The following is a 25,574-nucleotide window of genomic DNA, read 5'->3' on the forward strand; positions in this document are numbered from 1 at the left end:
TCTTAGAGCCTTTTCATGTTTTCAATGTTCTTTTTTCTCCTTAAAATTTTAGGAAGATTTTATTTCTCCTAACAAGTGTCCCTCACTAGATCTTCAATGTGTTTATTTCCATATCTGCTTCTTCAAAGATGTTTATTCATTTAGTATTTGTGTGTTTATTTCCCATATTCTTCAAATTCTCAAAGAGAAGATGTCTCTCAGTGTCAAAATGGAGTTTACTTCAGATCTCACAATGCTTATCCACATGTTATTTTGTTGTGTTTTGTTTAGCATCAAGTCAGATTGGTAAACTATGGCTAAAAGGACCATATCCAAATGACTGTCAGATTGCATTTCTCATTGTTAATCATTGCCAGGCATTAGGCTATTAAGCTATGTCAGGTCTCATTTGATCTAAGGGATTTTGATTTTACTTGCCAACATTAGATTGACTCTTCTCCAAGACAACTATAGAATGGGCACAATATCTTCCTTTTCCTATAGCCAAGTTATTCAATTTCTAGTGCAAGAGCTATAATTGTTAGCAAGTAAGAATTATTAAACTGCCTATATTCTTTGACCTAACAATAACATTACAATGTCTTTTTCCAAAGATAATTAATGAAAAAGGAAAAGAACTTCTTTATTCTAAAACGTTTATAGCAATTCTCTCTGTAGTGACAAAAAATTGGAAATTATGGGGATTTTTATCAATTGGGGAATTATTGAACAAGTTGTGGTCTGTTGTTGTGATGAAGTATTTAACTATAGCATGTTATGCATAACACAACTTATAAGAAATATTGTATTTCTTATAAGAAATGTTGAATGGAATGATCTTAGAAAAATATGGAAGGGCACATATGAAATAAAGAGGAGCAAGGACATCTGACCAAGATGGTGGAGAGGACACATGTATCTATCTAAGCTCTTTCTTGCCCTCAGAATACTATTTTTTTCATGATGTGGCCTCATTACCAACAGGAGATATCCTCAAAATTCACCAGAAACAGTCTATTTTGCTCACAGGAGGGTATGGTTAGACTAGCCACAGACTACAGACAGGCAGTGCGAGCAAGGAAGGCAGCTGGAGGGGGGGCAGGGCATTGTCACAGCTGTTGAAAAAGTGAGAGGACTTTACCCAGTGTGAACTTCTTTGCCCTGGTACCAAGCCAGTAGATCACCCATAGAAGCTGTAAACATAGGGGGTAAAGACAATAACCCCAAAACACTGGGGTCTCTCGGGACCTAACCACATCCACCTAACACCCATAGTGACTCAGCAGCTCTCAGAGTCTCAGAGAGTGGCTGCTGTGCTGTGCTGTTCCACTGCTGCTTCATTGCTACCTCAAGTAGTCTGTAGAGGAAACTTGGCAATACCACACTGCCCAAAAAGCAGACCACATTTGCTTCATTGATTTGTTTGTTTTCTTTGATTCTTTTTTCTCAAAATGAGCAAAAAATTAAAGCGAACTCTAACTATAGATAGCTTCTATATGTATAGAGAGCAGACTTTAAACCCTGAGGAGACTAAAAACAGAATGTCTCCAAGTGAATCCCCAAAGGGGGATATGATCTGGTCCCCACAACACAAGGCTCTCATACAAGAAATTAAAAAAGGCTCTTACAAGAGAGCTAGAAGAAAAATGGGGAAAGGAAAGGGAAGCTTGGATAAGTCATCCCACTCATTTAAAGGTTGAGTGGATAAAAAAAATCAAATCCCAGAAAAAAACAAAATTAGTGAATTGGAAAAGGAAAACAATTCCAAGAAAAACTGTATTAGTAAAGTGGAAAATGAAAATAATTCTCTAAAAAATAAAATTGGAGAAATGGAAAAAAATTACATAGAACAAAACAACTCACTTAAAAACTCAATTGGACAATTACAAAAAGAAATAAAAAAGTAAATGAAGAAAATAATTCATTAAAAATCAGAATTGAACAAATGGAAATGAATGACTTGAGGAGACACCAAGAATCAGTCAAGTAAAACCAAAAAAAGAAAAAAGGAAAAAAAAAGAAAAAAAAAAAGAAAAGAAATAATGGAAAAAAAATGTTAAATACCTTCTTGGGAAAACAACAGAATTGGAAAATAGATCTAGGAGAAATAATCTGAGAATTATTGTACTTCCTGATAATTATGATGAAAAAAAAAAAGAGCCTAGACACTATTTTCCAGGAAATCATCAAAGAGTACTGCCCAGATGTTATAGAAACAAAGTGTAAAATAGACATTGAAAGAATTCGTTGAACACTTACTGAAAGAGACCCCAAAATCAAAATGACAAGAAATATTGTGGCTAAATTTCAGAACTAGGTAAAGGTAAAAAATACTACAAGCAACTAGAAAAAAAATTCAAATATAGTGGAGCCACAATAAGGATTACTCAGGATCTAGCAGCACCCACATTAAAGGAGTGAAGGCCTGGAATCTGATATTCCAAAAGGCTAAGGAACTTGGTGACCACTACTGTAACCTTAACCAAATTATTTTCTATATCTAGGTCTGTTTTTCTATATCTTTAAAACAACAATATTGTAATGAAGTTGACTCAAAGTTTTCTTCCTGCTCTAAATTTATTCAACTTTCTTACCAATTTATTTATTTCAGTGGTTAATGTCCATGTATTTTCTCAGTCTCTGCTTGAATTTCCCTTGAATATATTTATTTAAAATATTCTTTTTTTCCAAAAGGAGAAAATGCTTTGCAGTATTAGAATCCAGTATCCAAAAGTTATTAGATTCAATGTATTTATTGAAATATAACTTAGAATAAAAGGAAAGAAGAAAGAAAAAATTAAGTTGACCAAGTTGTCAAGAGAAGGTACTTATGAGTTGAATTTTCTTTTAAACTAAAATTGGTCTCTTTTCATTTTAATATCACTTTGAAAGCAAAGTGAAGAACCAGCTTCTTAGTAAACGATGGAGAATTCATATCTATCCACAAACAGTTTGATAATCTGAGTATGATTCATAAAAAACAGAATCTAAATCAGAAATTCTTAGTCAAAAAAATAACTTCTTTGGTTTGGTGACATTTATTCAAAAAATGAAATTCATTTCCCTAAAGTCATTTTTCCTTGATAAAGTAAGCATCTTTCTTGACAGTAGCATTTTTTATCTTTTTTCTCATTTTTATAATATAACTTTTGCAAATGACTTTCAATAGCAATGCATTTCTTTAAAATGTACCAAATATACTCCATATACCTAAGAGAAAATTTCACTTAAGAAAGAATTGATCAATACATTTGTCCAAACATTAACCAAAAGATTCAGTTCTTTGGGAAATTATTACTTGTTCCACTTTTATTTTTTAAATTTCTCTTCCTCAATCCTTTCCTTCTTTCCCATCTCAATTCAAGAAATAGGCAATCTAGTTGTCTAGTAGGTGTCAATCATTTGGAATTCCTAAAGAAAAAAAAAAGAATTAAAAAAATTGTTCTCAAAGATTACATTTATTTGTGAGGATGCAGTATATACACAAGGGACTGTGAGATGGTGCTTTGAACAGTGCAGGGCCTGGAGTCAGGAAGACTCATTTTCTTGAGTTTAATTTTGGCCACAGACACTTAAGCTGTGTAACACTGAGCAAATCACTTAACTCATTTGTCTCAGTTCCTCATCTGTAAAATGAGCTAGAGAAGAAAATGGCCAACCATATCTTTGTCAAAGAAATCCCAAATAGGGATAGAAAGAATCAAATACAGCTGAAAAAATTCAACAATACATGTACCAGGTATTGTGTGAAACACTAGGAATTTATTGTTCAGTCATTTTCAGTCATGTCTCACTCTTTAGACAAAATATAAAAACCTTTAAAGGCTTCAAGACACTTAGAATGGAGTTACAGACAGCATTTAAAGATCTTTGGATCAAAAGACTTTTATAAAGAAAACAGTAAAATACCTTAAAATGTTAAGTAGTAAATAAAATATAAAATAATAGTAATAGAAAAAAAGATTTGAAGTTATTTTTAACAACATATTCTTTGAAATAGCTAATAATAACATTTACATCTTCTGCTATACATTATAGGACACAGAAAATTTAATTTCATTTATACAATCACAATCTAAGCAAATCTATTGTGGCTATGCAATTTGGGAGTTGAGTTTTCCTGAAAGAAAGGCAGATAGGTGAGGCCAGGCAAAACGGGTTAAAGTTGGTACAGCTGGGGATCATTAGCAAAAAAACATGATTGAAAATAGAGTTTGCAGGAATCTCAGGGTGGAGTTGTCTCTGATCAAAAAAGGAAAGAGAGAAAGAAAAGTGGACAAATCTCAGGAAAGGAAGTATTCTCATGTGGCTGTAGAAAATGTGATTAAAGCTATTAAAAGAAAGAAAAAAAGAAAGAAAGAAAGAAAGAAAGAAAGAAAGAAAGAAAGAAAGAAAGAAAGAAAGAAAGAAAGAAAGAAAGAAAGAAAATGAGAATACCAAACAATGTCTTGAACATCTATATAAAAGAAGCACATTTATATTTTTAAAGTAAAAACACCCTTAATGAACTTTGGATGTTTAATCAGGATGTAATTCCTATAACTACACCATTATTATATAGTGAAATCTTTTCTCTAATCCAACATTCTATCAACTAGACTATTCATTAGCTCTTTGATACATTTACTGTATGAAGATAATTGATGCTCATCAACATCACCCTGAAATGCATTCTCAATTAAAGAATGGATAAATTATGCTAAAGATCATTTTAATGTTAAATGTATTTAATTATAGTGCATTTCTTTGAAGCTAGTCACACATTTTAGCTATTTACATGCTCTGACAAAGTAACAAAATTTTATGAGACTTGAGTTCACAAATTTATTTCTGCTTATCAATGGATTTTTAAAATGAAGATGCCTTTTGGCCCAGGAATTACTCTATTTACAAGAATTCTATTTTGGATTCCAAAAGGATACTGACTGCTTGATTATTTTCAGTCTGTATTTAACTATACCAACTTTGGAGAAGAAGGCAATGAGATTGCATTGATAAAGACTACTTCTTGTCTATAGTGGACCAAAAAATATAAGTGATTTTGTGAACAGAGAGAATCCACAAGTTGATATATATATATAATAGCTGCAATTTCCAATCATTTTTATTTTGTAACCCATATATATATATATATATACATTCTAAAACACAAATTTTAAATTAAAAGGATAGCATTTATTGGAATTTATTCTTCCTACATATTATGTATATAGAAAATATACATTTATGTACGTGAGTGAATATATGATATATGATATACACATAATATAAGTATAGAGGTAATCTCTCTCTCTATATATATACATACATATATATGTATATATATATATATATATTCTTATATACATATACTCTAATGTGTGTATATTTGTGAATGTATACAATATTGTTCACTCACATACTACTTTAGATAAGCGTTTCTTAAACTTTTTTTTTTTTTTTTTAACAATTGTGACTCCTTTTATCCCCATATGTATGGGGATAATGACCCCAAATGACCCTGTGTATATAGATATATAATCAAACATTTACTAAAAAGAAATCATAATTTTGTGACCCTACATTCAGTCACATGATCTCAAATGTGATCATGACCATAGCTTAGGAGGCTTTGTTTTAGAGTCCAGATTATTTTCTTTGTATCTTATATTGTAGTTTTGAACAGATAGTAAGAGCTTAATAAATACTTACATATAGATGAGATAAAGTGAAACTGTTTTAATACTTACATATTGATGAGATAAAGTGAAACTGTTTTAATCCTGGAATTCATAAAAATAAGCTGAATACCTACAGGATAAAATAAAGATAATCTCAGAGGGAAACAACAACAAAAGGAGATCAGCAGCTATTAGTATCTCACATCCTGCTTTCTTCTCTGTTTTCTGTGACTAGGTTAGTTGGAATTGAGAAAGAGGCATAGCTTCCCTAGATTCTTAGAAGGAATTTTTTTTTTTTGTTTATCAGTTCTTTATAAAGAAAAATAAATATTTTTAAATAGTCTAAAATTACTACATTAGTAGGAGTAGGAGTGGTAGTGGTGGTGGTGGTAGTGTGATAACAATAGTAGTGGTAAAAGCAGCATTAGCAGTATTATTTATAGTATGATGATAATGATGCATTATAAAGAAGAGAAAGGTGATCTGAAGCACTGTGTTCAGTTATTAGTACCATATTTTAGGAAGACATTGACAAGTTGAAGAGTTCCCAGAGGTGACTGAAATTCATATGATAGAACCATTTTCTTCTAAGTACAGTTTTTCATGTGAAAAAATAAGGCCTTAATATTTTTCCACTTTGATCACTTAAAGAAAGTCAACATGTTTCCTACCCTAAAGACCCACTGATTTCAAAAAGGAAATTGTCCTTGGGAAGTGACTATTTAATGTGACTATATTCATAAAATATTTTCTCTCTTACAGATGAAATAAGAAACTCCACCCAGCTCAAAAGTTTCCACAGTCATCATTAGACTCATGTCTGTTCATGCTTTATGTTGCTTTTCAGTCAGCTAGGAAATTATTGGGGATGTGTTTTTTATTTAAGTCACATGTCAAAAAATATGTGTAGACCTTAAAATACAATTTTTTTCCTTTATGAGCTGATATGTAGACAGAGTGCTAAATAGCAGGAGAGAGAGAGAGAGAGAGAGAGAGAGAGAGAGAGAGAGAGAGAGAGAGAGAGAGAGAGAGAGAGAGAGAGAGAGAGAGAGAGAGAGAGGAGGATGAAGAGGAGGAGGAGGAGGAGGGATAGAGGGATGGAGGGAGGGAAGGAGGGAGGGAAAGAAAAAAGGAGAAAGGGAGGGAGAAGAGAAGACCAGAGGGAGGAAAGGAGGGAGCAGAGAGTTATAGATAGATAAAAATCAGAAACAGATTTACAGTGAGATTCTCTACAAATGTAGTATTATGCCATAGACGAGATAGTCCTGGTTTGGGCATCAATTATTCCTGGATTTAAAAAAAAAATAGCATTGAAACTCATTAGCTTTGTGGCTCATAGGCAACAGACTTAACCTTATTTTGCCTCCAACAATTCCCTGAGATTTTTTGATTAGGTGATAAAAGGGTTTTGATCTTCAAGGGGACTTCTCACATCAGGAGCTCTTCCTTATTGCTGAAATCATGGGGCTTTGCTACAGATATAGACACAAATATGTGTATATTATATTGTATAAATAACTACTAGTTGGCACAACATAGAGTGTCAAGTTTGGAGTTAGGGAAATTCATCATCATGAGTTACAATATGGTCTTAGACATTTAATTGCTGAAATTAATAATCCCTGGACTATTCACTTAACTTGGTTTGACTCAGTTTTCTCATCTATAAAATAAGCTGGAGAAGGCAATGATAAACCACTCCATATATCTTTGCCAAGAAAACTTCAAATAGAATCAAAGAGTCTGATGCAAATTAACAACAGCATAAATAACTAGCTAGTGAATGATATGGAAACATGTTATATGTGTATATGATACTTTGATGTCTAACAGCATTGTATTCATTTTTCCATGATTACATGATCTGTAATTTCCATGATTGGAGAAATTAGCTATACCAATGTTCTTCATTGCCTGTTCTACAACTCATGGTCTTGCTGTCTGGGATGCTGACTGAGAGCTTAAGCTATCCACTTATAGTCACATAATCAATTATGTGGCAAAGGCAGGCCTAAAATTCAGAACACAATGATTTCAAACTTATGTATAAACTTGGGGAAGATAGGTGATACAGTGGATAGAGCACTGGCCCTAACCTCATGAGGACATGTGTTTAAAATTCAGTCTCAGAAATTTAATGCCTGTGTGACAATGGGCAAGTCACTTAATCTTGATTTCCTCCCCCCCCAAATACATTCTATATAACTCCACCAAGCTGCTTCTCATAATTATTGTTAAAAATATAATAAATTAACATATTTCCTTTTACTAAATAGCAAAAATACCATTTTGTTTTCCCATTGCCTTGTGTATTCCTAAAAACATATGCTGCCTTTTCAGAACAGATGGAAAAGAGCAGAAATAAGGTATTTTATTAGTTATACTTTTCCTTATTTGAAAAGAAACATGTGAAACATTGTAGGAAAAATGTATTTAAAAATATTTTACTCCCAAAAGAAAGTACATGATTTAATTTAAAGAATAGCACCCATCCCTGGTTTTGTCCTTCTTCTAGGAAAGAGAAGCACATGCTATACTTTCTTCTCCATGAATACCCCTTGAAGGGCTGGCTCTTATTTCCTTCACACATTGGAACATTTGAGTAAGGCCAAACCCTGCCCACATGAAGGATATGAGGAGTTCAATTTGGTTGGTGAATTTGAGCACATCACATACATCCCACATCCCACATAAAAGTTCTTCTGAGAATATTGGCCATCTTCATTGACAGAAAGGAACCCTTCTGTTGCTCACCAACTACCAGCGCTTGGACTTGATTTCAGCATGGAAAATAAGCTTCAATTCTGCCATTCTCTGACATCCCCCACCCTTTGACCATCCTGGCAGAAAAGAGGACCTCCTTTGCAGTTCATATGATAATACTTCCATGATTTCATTGAAGTTACCTCATAAAATATAATGATAAACAGAAGGGTTGCTCTTTTTTCAAGTGGGAATATTTTCTAAAAAGTAGTGTAATTTCCCTTGTGGTTTGTTGTACCATATGGCTTTCTCCCCTGAGTTAGACTGGAATATTTTTAGAAAAATGATTGGATTTATTATCCTTTACTTTTAAGTTCTTCCTGCATCTCCTCCATTCCCCAGCAACCACTGAAAAGTAATGCAACTTTCACCTCTAAAACACAATTGAAAACTAACATAGGGGACCATCCTGATGATGGTGGAGGACTGTTCAGGCTAACAAATTCTTAGAACTGTCAAATGGTATTAAATCAGAATGAAGACTCCACTTCAGGGTTTGCTAAAATTAAACTTTTCAAATCTAATAGCTATTTGTAATATGCATAAATTTTTAAAGCATGTGTTTGTATACATATATAGCAAATATATCAAACATCATGTATATAATGAATATGTTATATATATGTATTTATATATATGTATATATATATATATATATATGAAATGTATATGTATATCTTTATCATGTATAGACATTTTAGTCACTTCATTTGCATATTATTTAATTGAAGATAATGAGAGTAGTAAGAGTATTGTCTCTTTTGCATAAGCTGTACTATTTCCTCTTTAACAGGGCACCACCATCCCAAGATTTGTTTGGTCCCAATGATCCAAGTATCTATCTATGTGTCTCTTTCCCTCTCAACATCTATACATTTGGGTGTATATGTGTATATATACTTATGTATAAGTGTATATATATATATATATATATATATATATATATATATATATATATATATATACATATATACACACAAAAGTAGGTAGGACAGTCTGTCTACCACAAAGCTTTTATTCTCTGTAAATTATTTTAGAATTTAGAATGACTTTATAATTAAAAAGAAGTCTTAAATTTGGATTTATCTGTTATTTGTATCCAGTAGATCTTGTTCTGAGTTTTATTCCCTTATCCATAGCAATTATATGACAAATATGGGATGAGACTATGGCCAAAATGTATTTCCATTTTTATATCTTTCCATTTAAAAAACAATTTTTCACATATGTTTATAATTAATCCTTATAACAATACCATAATATTATTACAGAAAATTTGAAAGATGGAAAAATTACCTTAGGATGAATGAAAAATGTTTATGTTCACCAAATTAAGAATGGGTAGAGGTAAGATCAGTATGACAGTGTTCTTTTCCTCTTACATCACATTGCCAGAAGGGTAAGTTTATGACTGATATAAAACATCCACACAAATGTAAGAAATGAAAAATTCTGGATACAGATAAGACTTTTTAATTTCTCTGCTCAAATAGTTTTTTTGGGGGGGCTTTTATAACCCTGAGATAAAGAAAGTAACTCCATTTGTAGTGAAAATGGAAAAATCTGGCTCCTATCTATCTAAACTCAGTTCAGATTTGTGTTCAAGACACATTCTATATTTCATCCAAATGTTCACAGATCTTGACTCCTATGTCTCATTTCTGTGTCTTTTTATGAGAAATTCCTTTTTCCTATAATACATATCTTCTCAGCTCCATCTTTGTGCCTAACCTATGGCCCTCTCATATTATCTGATTCACATTGTATCTTAATGCAGTGATGTTACTTTGGTCTCCTTAGAAAATGAAGGACAACAACCAGCACCACTTAGAATAACTATCTCCCTTCAAGATTTAAATCAAGAGCAATCTGCTACTTAAAATCATGTTTTTAGTGCTTGCTTCCCACTTAAATTATCTTGTAAATATAATAAGCTTTCCACACACCCCAAAAAATGTAAATTTTTTGAGCAAAAGAATTGCTTGATTTTCATGTCCAGGTACATCCTGAATATATTACATAAAGATTGGAATAGTTGTCAGTAAATTTAATGATTTTTAAAATTAAAATTGAATTATTTATAGTATATTATCAAATCTGATAGTATAAGAACTTCCGAACGGAATTTCTTTTAACCAATTCTTAGTAGTTGATATCAATTCATCCCCACGACCTATTTTGAGTTCACTAGAAGGAAAATAAGGTCTTCACCAGTCCTTCATTCTTGTAACTCCTATTTTAAGGAGAGTTTATAAGATTCATAACAAATAATCATGATTTTTCATTGTAAATTTCTCACTATTATCTTTTTTATATGACTTTTGCCACTTTCTCTTATCTTAGCCTTACAAAAAGATGATTGTGAAAAACTGTACTCAAAGCTCAAGTTCTACAGCTAATGTAATCTTGTAATCCACTGCTCCTTTCCCCACAAGAAAAGTGTTCTATAACATTTTAAAAGTTTTTTTTTCTATCTTTTAAATACCTTTCAAAAATGACCCTCTAAAGAGAGAGTTTGTTTTGCTTGTGACTTTATCCTCCATGAAACTACTTTTTCCTCTTCATTATACCCTCTTCCACCTATTCCAACCTGTTTCCCCATTGAGGTAGATAATACAAATTAAAAAAATATCTATATTCAAACATTCTTTGTCTGGTTCAGATGAAAATGAGGGTATATATATTGCTTGTTCCACCATTATCCATATTTGCATGCAATAACAATAATAATGATTATTATGAGAATTTATGTAGTCCTTTAAGTTTTGCAAAACACATTACATAGGTTAACTTAATTTCTTCTTTTAACAATCCAATGTGAGAAAAGTGTTATTATTATTTCCATTTTACAAGCAATGACAGCAAAATAGACAGAGGTTGCAACTTTCCCACTATTATATCATGAGTCATTGTCTGGTGAAGAATTCAAATTCAAATGTTCTTGATTCCAAGGACTATATCTTATCCACTGCATTCTATACTCATTGTTTTAGACCCTTCAATTGCACAAAATCATTACACTTCTTAATTATCCTTCCCTGTTATTTTACTTTTTCCCCCTCCTTTTGTGTCTATTCCTAAGATCAATGCAATATATTTTAAATGTAAGAAAACCATTTGTGAGCCTTCAATCTTATTTTGTTGCTGTTTTTCAGTCATGTCCAAGTCTTTGTGACCCCATTTGGGATTTTCTTGGAAAAGTTATTGGAATGGTTTGCTGTTTCCTCTAACTCATTTTACAAATGGGGAAATCGAGTCACTCAGGGTTAAGAGATTTGTCAAAGGTCACATAGTTAATAAATATCTGAGGTGGATTTAAAATGAGATCGTTCTGACTTCAAGGCCAGCTCTACATCCAAAACATCTGCTTTCTTTTTTTATTTAGCTCAACAAATGGCTCTTGAAACCTCTTAGATTCAAAGGATTTTTTTTTTTAATTTCTCATCCTGTTAGGTCATACTCTAATTATCATCCCATGGTCCCTTATTTGTTTTTCTTTTTTTATAAATTCATTTATTTTTCTATGTTTCATTTGATTTCTTTTGATTGTAAAATTTGCATTTCAGAATATCTTTACTTTCAGAGTAGCTTCAGGTTCCTAGGTGGCACAATAAATGGAATGCCAGGACTGAAGTCAGGAAGACTCATCTTCCTGAGTTCAAATCTGGCCTCAGACATTTACTAGCTATTTGACCCTGGACTAGTCATTTAACCATGTTCACCTCAGTTTCCTCATCCGTAAAATGAACTGGAGAAGAAGGGGGCAAACCACTCCAATATCTTTGCCAAGAAAACCAATTCACATAGAATCAGACATCACTGAAAAATGATTGAACAATAATACCCATCTTTGTTTTTTTCACCAGGAATGTTTAGAAGTCTTCTTTTCATTAAAGTGTATTTTCCTCTTCTAAATATTATTTAGGACAAGCTATTACTAATTGTAAGGTATTATCTTTTACCTTTTGATATATAATATTTAATATCCCCTATTCTTTAAATAATAGTCACATGGTATTAGGTATTGACTGGAACTGATTCATACTTTATCTTTTAAAAATGCCTAGTATCTCTATATTTGGCTGTAATATTTCTGGGAGTTTTTATTGTTTGAAGGAGAACTGAACTGAACTGAAAGGTTTCTTTGGATTTTTCACTCAGACCTTAGGTGCTAATAGTTCTGGGGGATTTTTATTCAGTTCTACAAAATTTTCTGTGGGAAAAGTTATTTTTAATAGTTGGATAACAGATAATTTCTCCTTCACAGACAACATTTGTAGTCACTTACTATGTATCAACTATTAAGAATTCAAATACAAACAAGAATATTGCCACCTTTAGGGGTTTATATCCTAACAGTGAAGACAACACATAAATGGGAAATGGAAAGGAAGAGGCATTGTACCTGTAAGGAAGCATATATATTGATAAAGAAGTGGATAAATTTAGGAAATAGAGGGAGCTAGAATAAAATGAACATGACTGAAGTCTTTTATGAAATAATGGGCTAAAAGTAGATTCAGTTTTAAGAAGAGAAGTTGATACTGAAGAGACATTCCCAAGGAAGGAGTTTACTGATGATGAAGTAGACAACAGTGGAGAATGAATGGAGCTGGAAATAAAGTGGGAGTGGATGGAATGGAATGCTTCATAAAATCACGATAGATAGTACAAGTGTTCACCAATTAAAAGAATGGAAATATTGAATCTTTTTTTTCAACATTTCCCTAAAAATTATATCAGATCCATTTCTTCTCATATAGGTTGCCTTGTATTAAGGTGTCTTGAACTAAATTCCAGAAAGAACTTTTTTTAATTGTGCTGCTTTTTATGATTGCTTATATATTTTCCAAGAAAATATTTATTATATGATTTTAACTTTTCATAATGATTTTAGAATCTAATGTCTGCATAAGATATAAATTCAAAATACATTTTGATAAAACCATCTTGCATCTATTTCATCATATATTTTGTTTGATCTCTTACTAGATGTTCATTAGCCAACTATTTAATAATATTTCAGAATTCTAACAAAATTGAAGTCAATCATATTGATCTCAATTTTATTTATTTTTCTTTTTTGATGAAAATCTGACTTAATCCTTATTCATGCAGTATATCTCTTATTCACTATTATCTCTCAAATATGCTTGAAATTGACTTATTAGAAAAGATTTAAAATAACGATGAATATCAATAAGTTGACAAGACCAAAACAAACATAAAAGTAGGAATTTTTAAAAATCAAAGGGAATATAAACATGAAATGCATACATTATTAGGCAGATTAATGAAAGTTTTCACACTCAGTAAATTTTAATTCTTTTTTTTTTAATTCATTTTTCCAAATTATCCCCTCCCTCACTCCACTCCCTCCCCCCGATGGCAGGTAATCCCATACATTTTACATGTGTTACAATATAACCTAGATACAATATATGTATGTAAATACCATTTTCTTGTTGCACATTAATTATTAGCTTCCGAAGGTATAAGTAACCTGGGTAGATAGACAGTAGTGCTAACAATTTACATTAACTTCCCAGTGTTCCTTCTCTGGGTGTAGTTATTTTTGTCCATCATTGATAAACTGGAAGTGAGTTGGATCTTCTTTATGTTGAAGATTTCCACTTCCATCAGAATATATCCTCATACAGTATTGTTGTTGAAGTGTACAGTGATCTTCTGGTTCTGCTCATTTCACTCAGCATCAGTTGATGTAAGTCTCTCCAGGACTCTTTGTATTCCTCCTGCTGGTCATTTCTTACCGAGCAATAATATTCCATAACCTTCATATACCATAATTTACCCAACCATTCTCCAATTGATGGACATCCATTCATCTTCCAGTTCATAGCTACAACAAGAAGAGCTGCCACAAACATTTTGGCACATACAGGTCCCTTTCCCCTATTTAGTATTTCTTTGGGATATAATCCTAATAACAAAAATGCTGGGTCAAAGGGTATGCACAGTTTGACAACTTTTTGGGCATAGTTCCAAATTGCTCTCCAGAATGGCTGGATTCTTTCACAACTCCACCAACAATGTATCAGTGTCCCAGTTTTCCCACATCCCCTCCAACATTCATCATTATTTGTTCCTGTCATCTTAGCCAATTTGACATATGTATGTGTAGTGGTATCTCAGAGTTGTCTTAATTTGCATTTCTCTGATCAGTAGTGATTTGGAACACTCTTTCATATGAGTGGAAATAGTTTCAATTTCATCATCTGAGAATTTTCTGTTCATATCCCTTGACCATTTATCAATTGGAGAATGGTTTGTTTCCTATAAATCAGGGTCAGTTCTCTATATATTTTGGAAATGAGACCTTTGTCAGAACCTTTCCTTTTAAAAATATTTTCCCAATTTGTTACTTCCCTTCCAATCTTGTTTGCATTAGTATTGTTTGTACAGAAACTTTTTAGTTTGATGTAATCAAAATCTTCTATTTTGTGATCAATAATGATCTCTAGTTTTCCTCTGGTCATAAATTCCTTCCTCCTCCACAGGTCTGAGAGGTAGACTGTTCCCTTTTCCTCTAATCTATTTATTATCTCATTCTTTATGCCCAAATTATGGAAACATTTTGATCTTATCTTGGTATATGGTGTTAAGTATGGATCCATATCTAATTTCTGCCATACTAATTTCCTGTTTTCCCAACAGTTTTTTCCGAATAATGAATTTTTGTCCCTAATGTTGGTATCTTTGGGTTTGTCAAAGATTAGATTGCTATAGATGTACCCTTTTTTGTCCTTTGTATCTAATTTGATCCACTGATCTACCGTTCTATTTCTTAGCCAGTACCAAAAGGTTTTGGTGACTGCTGCTATATAATATAGCTTTTGATCAGGTACACTTAGACCACGTTCCTCTGGGTTTTTTTTTTTTCATTAGTTCCCTTGCAATTCTCGACCTTTTATTCTTCCATATGAATTTTGTTGTTATTTTTTCTAGGTCATTAAAATAGTTTCTTGGGAGTCTGATTGGTATAGCACTAAAGAAATAGATTAGTTTGGGGAGTATTGTCATCTTTATTATATTTGCTTGGCCTATCCAAGAGCACTGAATGTCTTTCCAATTATTTAAATCTGACTTTATTTTTGTGGCAAGTGTTTTGTAATTTTTCTCATATAATTCCTGACAATTCTTTGGTAGATGGATTCCCAAATACTTTATCCTCACAACATTTGTTTGGAATGGAATGTCTGTTTGTATCTCTTGCCGTTGCATTTTGTTGGTGATATATAAGAATGCCGAGGATTTATGTGGATTTATTTTGTATCCTGCCACTTTGCTAAAACTCTGGATTATTTCTAATAGCTTTTTAGCAGAGTCTTTGGGGTTCTCTAAGTATACCATCATGTCATCTGCAAAGAGTGATAGTTTGATTTCCTCATTTCCTACTCTAATTCCTTGAATCTCTTTCTCGGTTCTTATTGCCGAGGCTAGCATTTCTAGTACTATTTTGAATAGTAATGGTGATAGTGGGCAACCTTGTTTCACTCCTGATCTTACTGGGAAAGGTTGCAGTTTATTTCTATTGCATATTATGCTTACTGACGGTCTTAAATATATGCTCCTGATTATTCTAAGGAATAGTCCATTTATTCCTATACTCTCAAGAGTTTTTAGTAGGAATGGATGTTGGATTTTGTCAAATGCTTTTTCTGCATCTATTGAGATGATCATATGGGTTTTATTAATTTGATTATTAATATGCCCAATTATACTAATAGTTTTCCTAATATTAAACCAGCCCTGCATTCCTGATATGAATCCTACTTGATCATAGTGTATTATCTTGGGGATGATTTTCTGAAGTCTTTTTGCTAATATCTTATTTAAGATTTTAGCATCAATATTCATTAAGGAAATTGGTCTATAATTTTCTTTCTCAGTTTTCAATCGACCTGGTTTAGGTATCAGTACCATATCTGTGTCATAAAAGGAGTTTGGTAGGACTCTTTCATCCCCTATTTTTTCAAATAGTTTATATAGCATTGGGGCTAATTGTTCTTTAAATGTTTGGTAGAATTCACATGTAAATCCATCTGGTCCAGGGGATTTTTTCCTGGGGAGTTGATTAATAGCTTGTTCTATTTCTTTTTCTGAAATGGGACTGTTTAAGCAATTTATTTCCTCCTCTGTTAATCTAGGGAGCCTATATTTTTGGAGGAAGTCATCCATTTCACTTAAGTTATCACATTTATTGGCATAAAGTTGGGCAAAGTAACTCCTTATTATTTCTCTAATTTCCTCTTCATTGGTGGAAAGATCCCCCTTTTCATTTGTAAGACTAACAACCTGATTTTCCTCTTTCTTTTTCTGATCATATTTACCAGAGGTTTATCTATTTTATTGGCTTTTTCATAAAACCAACTCTTGGTTTTATTTATTAATTCAATAGTTTTTTTTTACTTTCAATATTATTGATTTCTCCTTTTAATTTTTGTATTTCAAGTTTAATTTTTGGTTGGGGGTTTTTAATTTGGTCTTTTTCTAGCCTTTTAAGTTTCAAGCCCAATTCATTAATCTTCTCTTTCTCTATTTTCTTCAAATAAGCCTCTAAAGATATAAAATTTCCGTTTATTACTGCTTTAGCTGCATCCCACAGATTTTGGTATGATGTCTTATCATTGTCATTATCTTGGGTGAAATTATTAATTGATTCTATAATTTTCTGTTTCACCCAGTCATTCTTTAAGATGAGATTATTCAGTTTCCAATTACTTTTTGATCTATTTACCCCTAACTTTTTACTGAATGTAGCTTTTATTGCATTGTGGTCTGAGAAGAAGGCATTTATTATTTCTGCCTTCCCACATTTAATTTTGAGATCTTTATGTCCTAATATATGGTCAATTTTTGTATAGGATCCATGAACTGCTGAGAAAAAAGTATATTCCTTTCTATTGCCATTCAGTTTTCTCCAAAGGTCTATCATACCTAGTTTTTCTAATGTTATATTTACTTTTTAAATTTCTTTCTTTTTTGTTTTGTGGTTTGATTTGTCTAAATCTGAGAGTGCAAGGTTGAGATCTCCCATTATTATAGTTTTACTGTTTATTTCTTCTTGCAACTCTCTTAACTTTTCCTTTAGAAAGTTAGATGCTATACCACTTGGTGCATATATGTTTAGTATTGATATGGCTTCATTATTTATGCTACCTTTCAGCAGGATATAGTTTCTTTCCTTATCTTTTTTAACTAGATCTACTTCTGCTTTTGCTTGATCTGAGATAAGGATAGCTACCCCTGCTTTTTTGGCTTTACCTGAAGCATAATAGGCTCTGTTCCAACCTTTTACCTTTACTCTGTATGTATCTCCCTGCTTTAAGTGTGTTTCCTGTAAACAACATATTGTAGGTTTCTGATTTTTGATCCAGTCTGCTATCCCTCTCCGCTTGATGGGAGCGTTCATCCCATTCACATTTACAGTTAAAATTACTAATTCTGTATTTCCTGCCATTATATTATCCCCAGATTATGCTTTTTTCCTTGACCCCCCTGAACCCCTTTCCCAATATTTAATTTATAGACCCCCCTTGTGACATGCAGCCCTCCCTTTTTTTTTTAGTATCCCTCCCCCTCCCTCCACGTCCCTTCCCTTATTCTCCTTTTCCTTTTCCCTTTTCCTCTCACCCCTTGTAACGAGGTGATAGAGAATTCTCTGAAAAACAAATATGACAATTATTTACTCTTTGAGCCTCTTCTGATGAGAGTAAGATTTACACAATGATTCTCCCCCTCTCAAAATTCCCTCAGATATGGTGTATTTTCTATGCCTCTTCCTGGGATGTAGTTTCCCTCTTTTTATCACTCCCTCCCCTTTTTCTGATACTACCCCCTTCCCTTTACTACACCTCCTCCTTTTTTTTTTTTCTTTTATATCAGTAAAATCAAATTATCCATGCGTACTTTCTTTTTTTTTTTTTTTTTTATTCATTTTTCCAAATTATCCCCTCCCTCCCTCCACTCCCTCCCCCCGATGGCAGGTAATCCCATACATTTTACATGTGTTACAATATAACCTAGATACAATATATGTGTGTAAATACCATTTTCTTGTTGCACATTAATTATTAGCTTCTGAAGGTATAAGTAACCTGGGTAGATAGACAGTAGTGCTCACAATTTACATTCACTTCCCAGTGTTCCTTCTCTGGGTGTAGACTTCCCGGGGCTGAGTTCCACAGCCTCCAGCCAAGCCAGGCACTATGAGTTACCACCCCGCCCACTCTTCAATCTCTTAACTACCCACAGGTGATAGCCTGGATTGCCTATGTTGGCCACACCCACAGTGCCAAGATCTGCTGAGTCACCCCTGGGATCTGGGAAGATCTAATCTTGTTTTGAATTTTAAGTTGGCTTGATTTTTCTTCTGAACTGCTGTATTATATGCAGAGAAGCGCTAACCGCCTGTGCCAGATTCCTCTATCTCAGTGGCTTCTCTGATCCCAGAGCCCTCCCCAGTGCGATCGGCGCAGTGTGCCACTACCCCACTGTCTGTGCTGGCCTTTCTTCTTCCTCCCCTGGGAACTGACCTTTCCTGTTGAAACTCCAGATTCTCTTCAGCTGGCAAGTCATGCTTCCAGTCCTTGTGGATTCTATCAGTCCAGCGCTATTTCTGAAGCTGATTATATCTAGTTGGTTGTGAGGGAAGAAAGGAGCTTAAAGAACAGTGTGTATCTTCTCTGCCATCTTGGCTCCGCCCCCCAATTTTAATTCTTAAAAAAAAAAAAACAAAACCTAAAAATATAACAAAGAATCACAAATTTGAAATATCTTTTGACCAAGACAACAACAATAATATGATTATCAATTCTGATGGACATGACTCTTTTAAACAGTGACTTGATTCAGGCCAATTCCAGACAGAAGATTATGGGGACTGAATATGAATCACAACATAGTTTTTTTTTTTTCATTTTGTTTTCTTTTCTATCTGATTTTTTTTTTGTGTGTGTGTGTGTGTGTGTGTGTGTGTGTGTGTGTGTGTGTGTGTGTCATGATAAATGTGGAAATATGTTGAGAAGAATTGTACATGTTTGATGTATACTGGATTATTTGTTAGGAGAGGGGATGAAGGAAGGGAGAGAGGAAAATTTAGGACACAGAGTTTTGCAGAGGTGAATGCAGAAAATTATCTTTGCATATATTTTGAAAATAAAAAGATATTATTTAAAAAATAAAAAAGAAAGACATCTTTGAAGTCATCTAAATAAAATAAATATCTGAACAAAAAATCATTTACAGCATCCCTGACAAATAAGAATCCAGCTTTTCATTTGAGACTTTTTATTAAGAACTTGTCACCTTTTGAAAGTATAAATCCTAATTTTATATAAGCCATATTCATAAGAAGTTGTAATGCAAATCAAATCTATTCTTGCTACTTTTCATCTTCTATAAATAACTCCTAATGAATGTTTCCCTTCTTTTAAACTTGAAATAACTTTTTTTTAAAATCCTGTTTGATTTTAAAATTATTTGTGTTCAATATTACAAACTTCTTTTGGTATTTAGTCAAGTAACGCCAGTCTTTTTAAAGTCTTTTTATGATTTCTTACTATATCTGGTAGTCTTATCAGGGAGAAGTCAATCGAAGTATTCCACTTGTCCTAAATTATAAAGATAGATTACTACAAAAATTCCAGACAATTTGTTCTATCCTTAGTTTCTTTATTGTCCTTCTTACTTGTCCATCTCTAGGCATTCTGGGCTGATATGGCATAATTATGTCTCCCACAAGGCTTTTGGAAGATTTATGTTTCTCTCCATCAATTTGTATTTATTAGCAAAATGACCAAAATCTTCCATATTTCTCCTGATAATGTTGTATTTAAAAGTGTATTGCTTTCCTTGGTAAGCACATCCCTCTCCTTGGTAAAGAGATTGAACATTAAACTGGATAAGATAATTTCTGTACTTTTTCTTTGTTTTTTTTTTTTAATTGTAGCAAATGTGAGGTATTAGTCAAACTCTCTAAGAAATAATGAGTGAATCAATGTTTATTCCCTTCATTTTCCTGTTGACTTTCTAAATAAGCCAATGATGTCATAACTACATGATATCTCTTTTTTCTTATTCTTTTTCCTGACCATTATTTATTTTTTTTCTGTAATACATCAATTTTCTTAAAGCATAAGTAGTACAATTGGCTGAATATAGAAAATAAGCTATGGAGAGTTCTTGTATGTTACTTTTAGAAGACAGACATTTTATTCAATTATCAGATACTATCTTATTAAGTAGAAATGTTTACATCATTTAGATTTTTTTTCTCAGTTGTTTAAAAAGCTAACAATGCCATGGATCTCAGGGAAGAAATAATCTGTTAAGCATGCCATGCACAAAATTTATTGTCTCCTTTGTATCACATTAGGACTCTTGAATCAGATTTTTAAAGATAGATTAATCAAATTTTAACAAGTGAAACATTTTAAAGGTTTTAACAAATCAGTCTTCTTTAAGAGAGTTGCAAGAAGAAATAGACAGCAAAACTATAATAATGGAAGATCTCAACCTTGCACTCTCTGAATTAGATAAATCAAACCACAAAACAAATAAGAAAGAAATTAAAGAGGTAAATTGAATATCAGGAAAATTAGGTATGATAGATCTTTGGAGAAAACTGAATGGTGAAAGAAAGGAATATACTTATTTCTCAGCAGTTTATGGAACCTATACAAAACAATGACCATATATTAGGACCTAAAGATCTCAAAATCAAATGCAGGAAGGCAGAAATAGCAAAGGCTTTCTTTTCAGATCATATTGCAATAAAAACTACATTCATCAGAAAGTTAGGGGTAAATAGATCAAAAATAATTGGAAGCTAAATAATCTCATCTTAAAGAATGATTGGGTGAAACAGCAAATTAAAGATACAATTAACAATTTCACTCAAGATAATGACAATGATAAGACATCATACCAAAATTTGTGGGATTCAGCTACAGCAGTAATAAGGGGAAATTTTACATCTTTAGAGGCTTATTTGAAGAAAATAGAGAAAGAGAAGATCAATGAATTGGGTTTGCAACTTAAAAAGCTAGAAAAAGACCAAATTAAGAACCCCCAATCAAATACTAAACTTGAAATTCTAAAATTAAAAGGAGAAATTAATAATATTGAAAGTAAAAATACTATTGAACTAATAAATAAAACTAAGAGTTGATTTTATGAAAAAACCAATAAAATAGATAAACCTTTTGAAAATCAAATTGTTAGACTTAAAAATGAAAATGGGGAACTGTCCACAAATGAGGAGAAAATTAGAGAAATTATAAGGAGTTACTTTATCCCAACTTCATGCCAATAAATTTGATAACCTAAGTGAAATGGAGGACTACCTCCAAAAATATAGGCTTTCCAGATTAACAGAGAAGGAAGTAAATTGCTTAAACAGTCCCATTTCAGAAAAAGAAATAGAGCAAGCTATTAATCAGTTGCCTAAGAAATAAATCTCCAGGACCAGATGGATTCACAGGTGAATTCTACCACACATTCAAAGAACAATTAGCTCCAATGTTATACAAACTATTTCAAAAAATAGGGATTGAAGGAGTCCTACCAAATTCCTTTCATGACACAGACATGGTACTGATACCCAAACCAGGTAGGTTGAAAATGGAGAAAGAAAACTATAGACCAATCTCCTTAATGAATATTGATGCTAAAATCTTAAATAAGATATTAGCGAAAAGACTCCAGAAAATCATCCCCAGGATAACCCATCATGATCAAGTAGGATTTATACCAGATATGCAGGGCTGGTTCAATATAAAAAAAAATATCAGCATAATTGGCCATATTAATAATTAAATTAACAAAAATTATATGGTCATCTCAATAGATGCAGAAAAAGCATTTGATAAAATACAACATCCATTCCTATTAAAAAACACTTGAGAGTATAGGAATAAATGGACTTTTCCTTAAAATAATCAGTAGCAACTATTTAAAGCCATCAATAAGCATCATATGTAATGGGGAAAGATTGCAACTATTCCCATTAAGATCAGGGGTGACACAAGGTTGTCCACTATCACCATTACTATTCAATATTGTATTAGAAATGCTAGCTTTGGCAATAAGAGTGGAGAAAGAGATTAAAGGAATTAGAGTAGGTAATGAGGAAACCAAATTATCACTCTTTGCTGATGATATGATGGTATACATAGAGAATCCCAAAGATTCAACTAAAAAGGTATTAGAAATAATCCACACCTTTAGCAAAGTTTCAGGATAAAAAATAAATCCACATAAATCATCAACATTCTTACATGTCACTAACAAAGTCCAGCAGTTAGTGTTGCAGAGAGAAATCCCATTTATAGTAACTACTGATAGTATAAAATATTTAGGAATCTATAAGCCAAGGGAAAATCAGAAACTATATAAGCAAAACTACAAAACACTTTCCACAGAAATTAAGTCCGATTTAATCAATTAGAAAAATATTAAATGCTCTTGGATAGGGCAAGAAAATATAATAAAGATGACAATACTACCTAAACTAAACTATTTATTTAGCTCTATACCTATCAGACTCCTAAAAAAAAAAAAAAAAACAATTTTAATGACCTAGAAAAAATAACAACAAAGTTCATATGGAAAAACAAAAGGTCAAGAATTTCAAGGGAATTAATGAAAAAAAAAATCAAATGAAGGTGGCCCTAGCTGTACCAGAGCTAAAATTATATTATAAAGCAGTGGTTACCAAAACCATTTGGTATTGCCTAAGAAATAGACTAGTTGTTCAGTGGAATAGGTTAGGTTCAAAGGACAAAACAGTCAATAACTTTAATAATCTAGTGTTTGACAAACCCAAAGACCTCAGCTTTTGGGATAAGAACTCACTGTTTGATAAAAATTGCTGGGAAAATTGGAAATTAGTGTGGCAGAAACTAAGCATTGACCCACTCTTAACATCATACCCCAAGATAAGGTCAAAATGGGTTCATGATCTAGGAATAAAGAATGAGATTATAAATAAATTAGAGAAACATAGGATAGTTTACCTCTCAGACCTGTGGAAGAGGAATGAATTCATATCCAAAGAAGAACTAGAGATCATTATTGATCACACAATAGAAAGCTTTGATTATATCAAATTGAAAAGTTTTTGTACAAACAAAATCAATGCAGATAGGATTAGAAGGGAAATAATAAACTGGGAAAACATTTTTATCGTCAAAGGTTCTGATAAACGTCTCATTTCCAAAATATATAGAGAATTGACACTAATTTACAAGAAATCAAGCCAATCTTTAATTGACAAATGGTCAAAGGATATGAACAGACAATTCTCAGATAAAGGAATTGAAACTATTTTTAGTCATATGAAAAGATGCTCCAAATCATTATTAATCAGAGAAATTCAAATTAAGACAACTCTGATATACAACTACACACCTGTCATAAAAACCTCAAAATCCAATGCAGTAAGGCAGATATAGTAAATGCATCCTTTTCAGGCCAAAATGCAATTAAAATTGCATTTAATAAAAAAGCAGGGGGAAATAGACCATAAAATGTTTGGAAAATAAATAATCTTATACTAAAGAATGATTGGGTAAAACAGCAAATCATAAACATAATTAATAACTTCATCCAAGAAAATGACAATAATGAGGCATCATACCAAAATGTGTGGGTTACAGCCAAAGCAGTAAAAAGGGGAAGTTTTATATCTCTAGAGGCCTACTTGCATAAAATAGAGAAAGAGAGGGCCAACAAATTGGGCCTACAACTAAAATTGCTAGAAAAGGAACAAATTAAAAACCCCAAGACAAACACAAAACTTGAAATTCTAAAAATAAAGGTGAGATTAATAAAACTGAAAGTAAAAAACTATTGAATTAATTAATAAAACTAAGAGTTGGTCCTATGAAAAAAACAACAAAATAGACAAACCCTTAGTAAATCTGATTAAAAAAAAGGAAAGAGAAAAAGCAAATTGTTTGTCTTGAAAATGAAAAGGGAGAACTCACCACTAATGGAGAGGAAATTAGAACAATAGTTAGGAGCTAGTTTACTGAACTTTATGCCAATAAATTTGATAACTTAAATGAAATGGAGGAATACTTTCAAAAATATAGCTTGCCCAAATTAACAGAGGAAGAAGTAAGTAGTCTAAATAGTCCCATTTCAGAAAAAGAAATAGAAGAAGCTATTAAAAAACTCCCTAAGAAAAAATCCCCAGGACCAGGTGGATTTACATGTGATTTCTACCAAACATTTAAAGAACAACTAACTCCAATGCTATATAAACTATTTGAAAAAATAGGGATTGAAGGAGTCCTACCAAATTCCTTTTATGAAACAGACATGGTACTGATACCGAAACCAGATAGATTGAACACTGAGAAAGAAAACTATAGACCAATCTCCCTAATGAATATTTATGCTAAAGTCTTAAATAAGATATTAGCAAAAAGACTTCAAAAATCATCCCCAGGATAATACACTATGATCAAGTAGGATTTATACCAGGAATTCAGGGCTAGTTTAACATTAGTATAATTGACCATATTAATAATCAAATTAATAAAAACCATATGATCATCTCAATAGATGCAGAAAAAGCATTTGATAAAATCCAACATCCATTCCTTTTAAAAATGCTTGAGAGTATAGGAATAAATAGACTATTCCTTATAATAATAAGGAGCATATATTTAAAAACTGGAACCTTTCTCAGTAAGATCAGGAGTGAAACAAGGTTGCCCACTTTCACCATTACTGTTCAATATAGTACTAGAAACACTAGCCTCGGCAATAGGAGATGAGAAAGATATTCAAGGAATTAGAGCAGGAAATAAGGAAATCAGTCTATCACTCTTTTCAGATGACATGATGGTATACTTCGAGAACCCCAAAGACTCTGCTAAAAAGCTATTAGAAATAATTCAGAACTTTAGCAAAGTTGCAGGATACAAAATAAATCAACATAAATCCTCAACATTTTTATACATTACCAACAAAATCCAAAAGCAAGGGAAACAAAGAGAAATTCCAATCAAAATAACTGTCAATAGTATAAAATTTTTGGAAATGTATCTAGCAAAGGAAATTCAGGAATTATATTAGCAAAATTATGAAACACTTGCCACAAAAATAAAGTCAGATTTAAATAAATGGAAAGACATTCAG

The sequence above is a fragment of the Sminthopsis crassicaudata genome, chromosome 5 (assembly GCF_048593235.1).
Source record: "Sminthopsis crassicaudata isolate SCR6 chromosome 5, ASM4859323v1, whole genome shotgun sequence".
Lineage (NCBI taxonomy): Eukaryota > Metazoa > Chordata > Mammalia > Dasyuromorphia > Dasyuridae > Sminthopsis > Sminthopsis crassicaudata.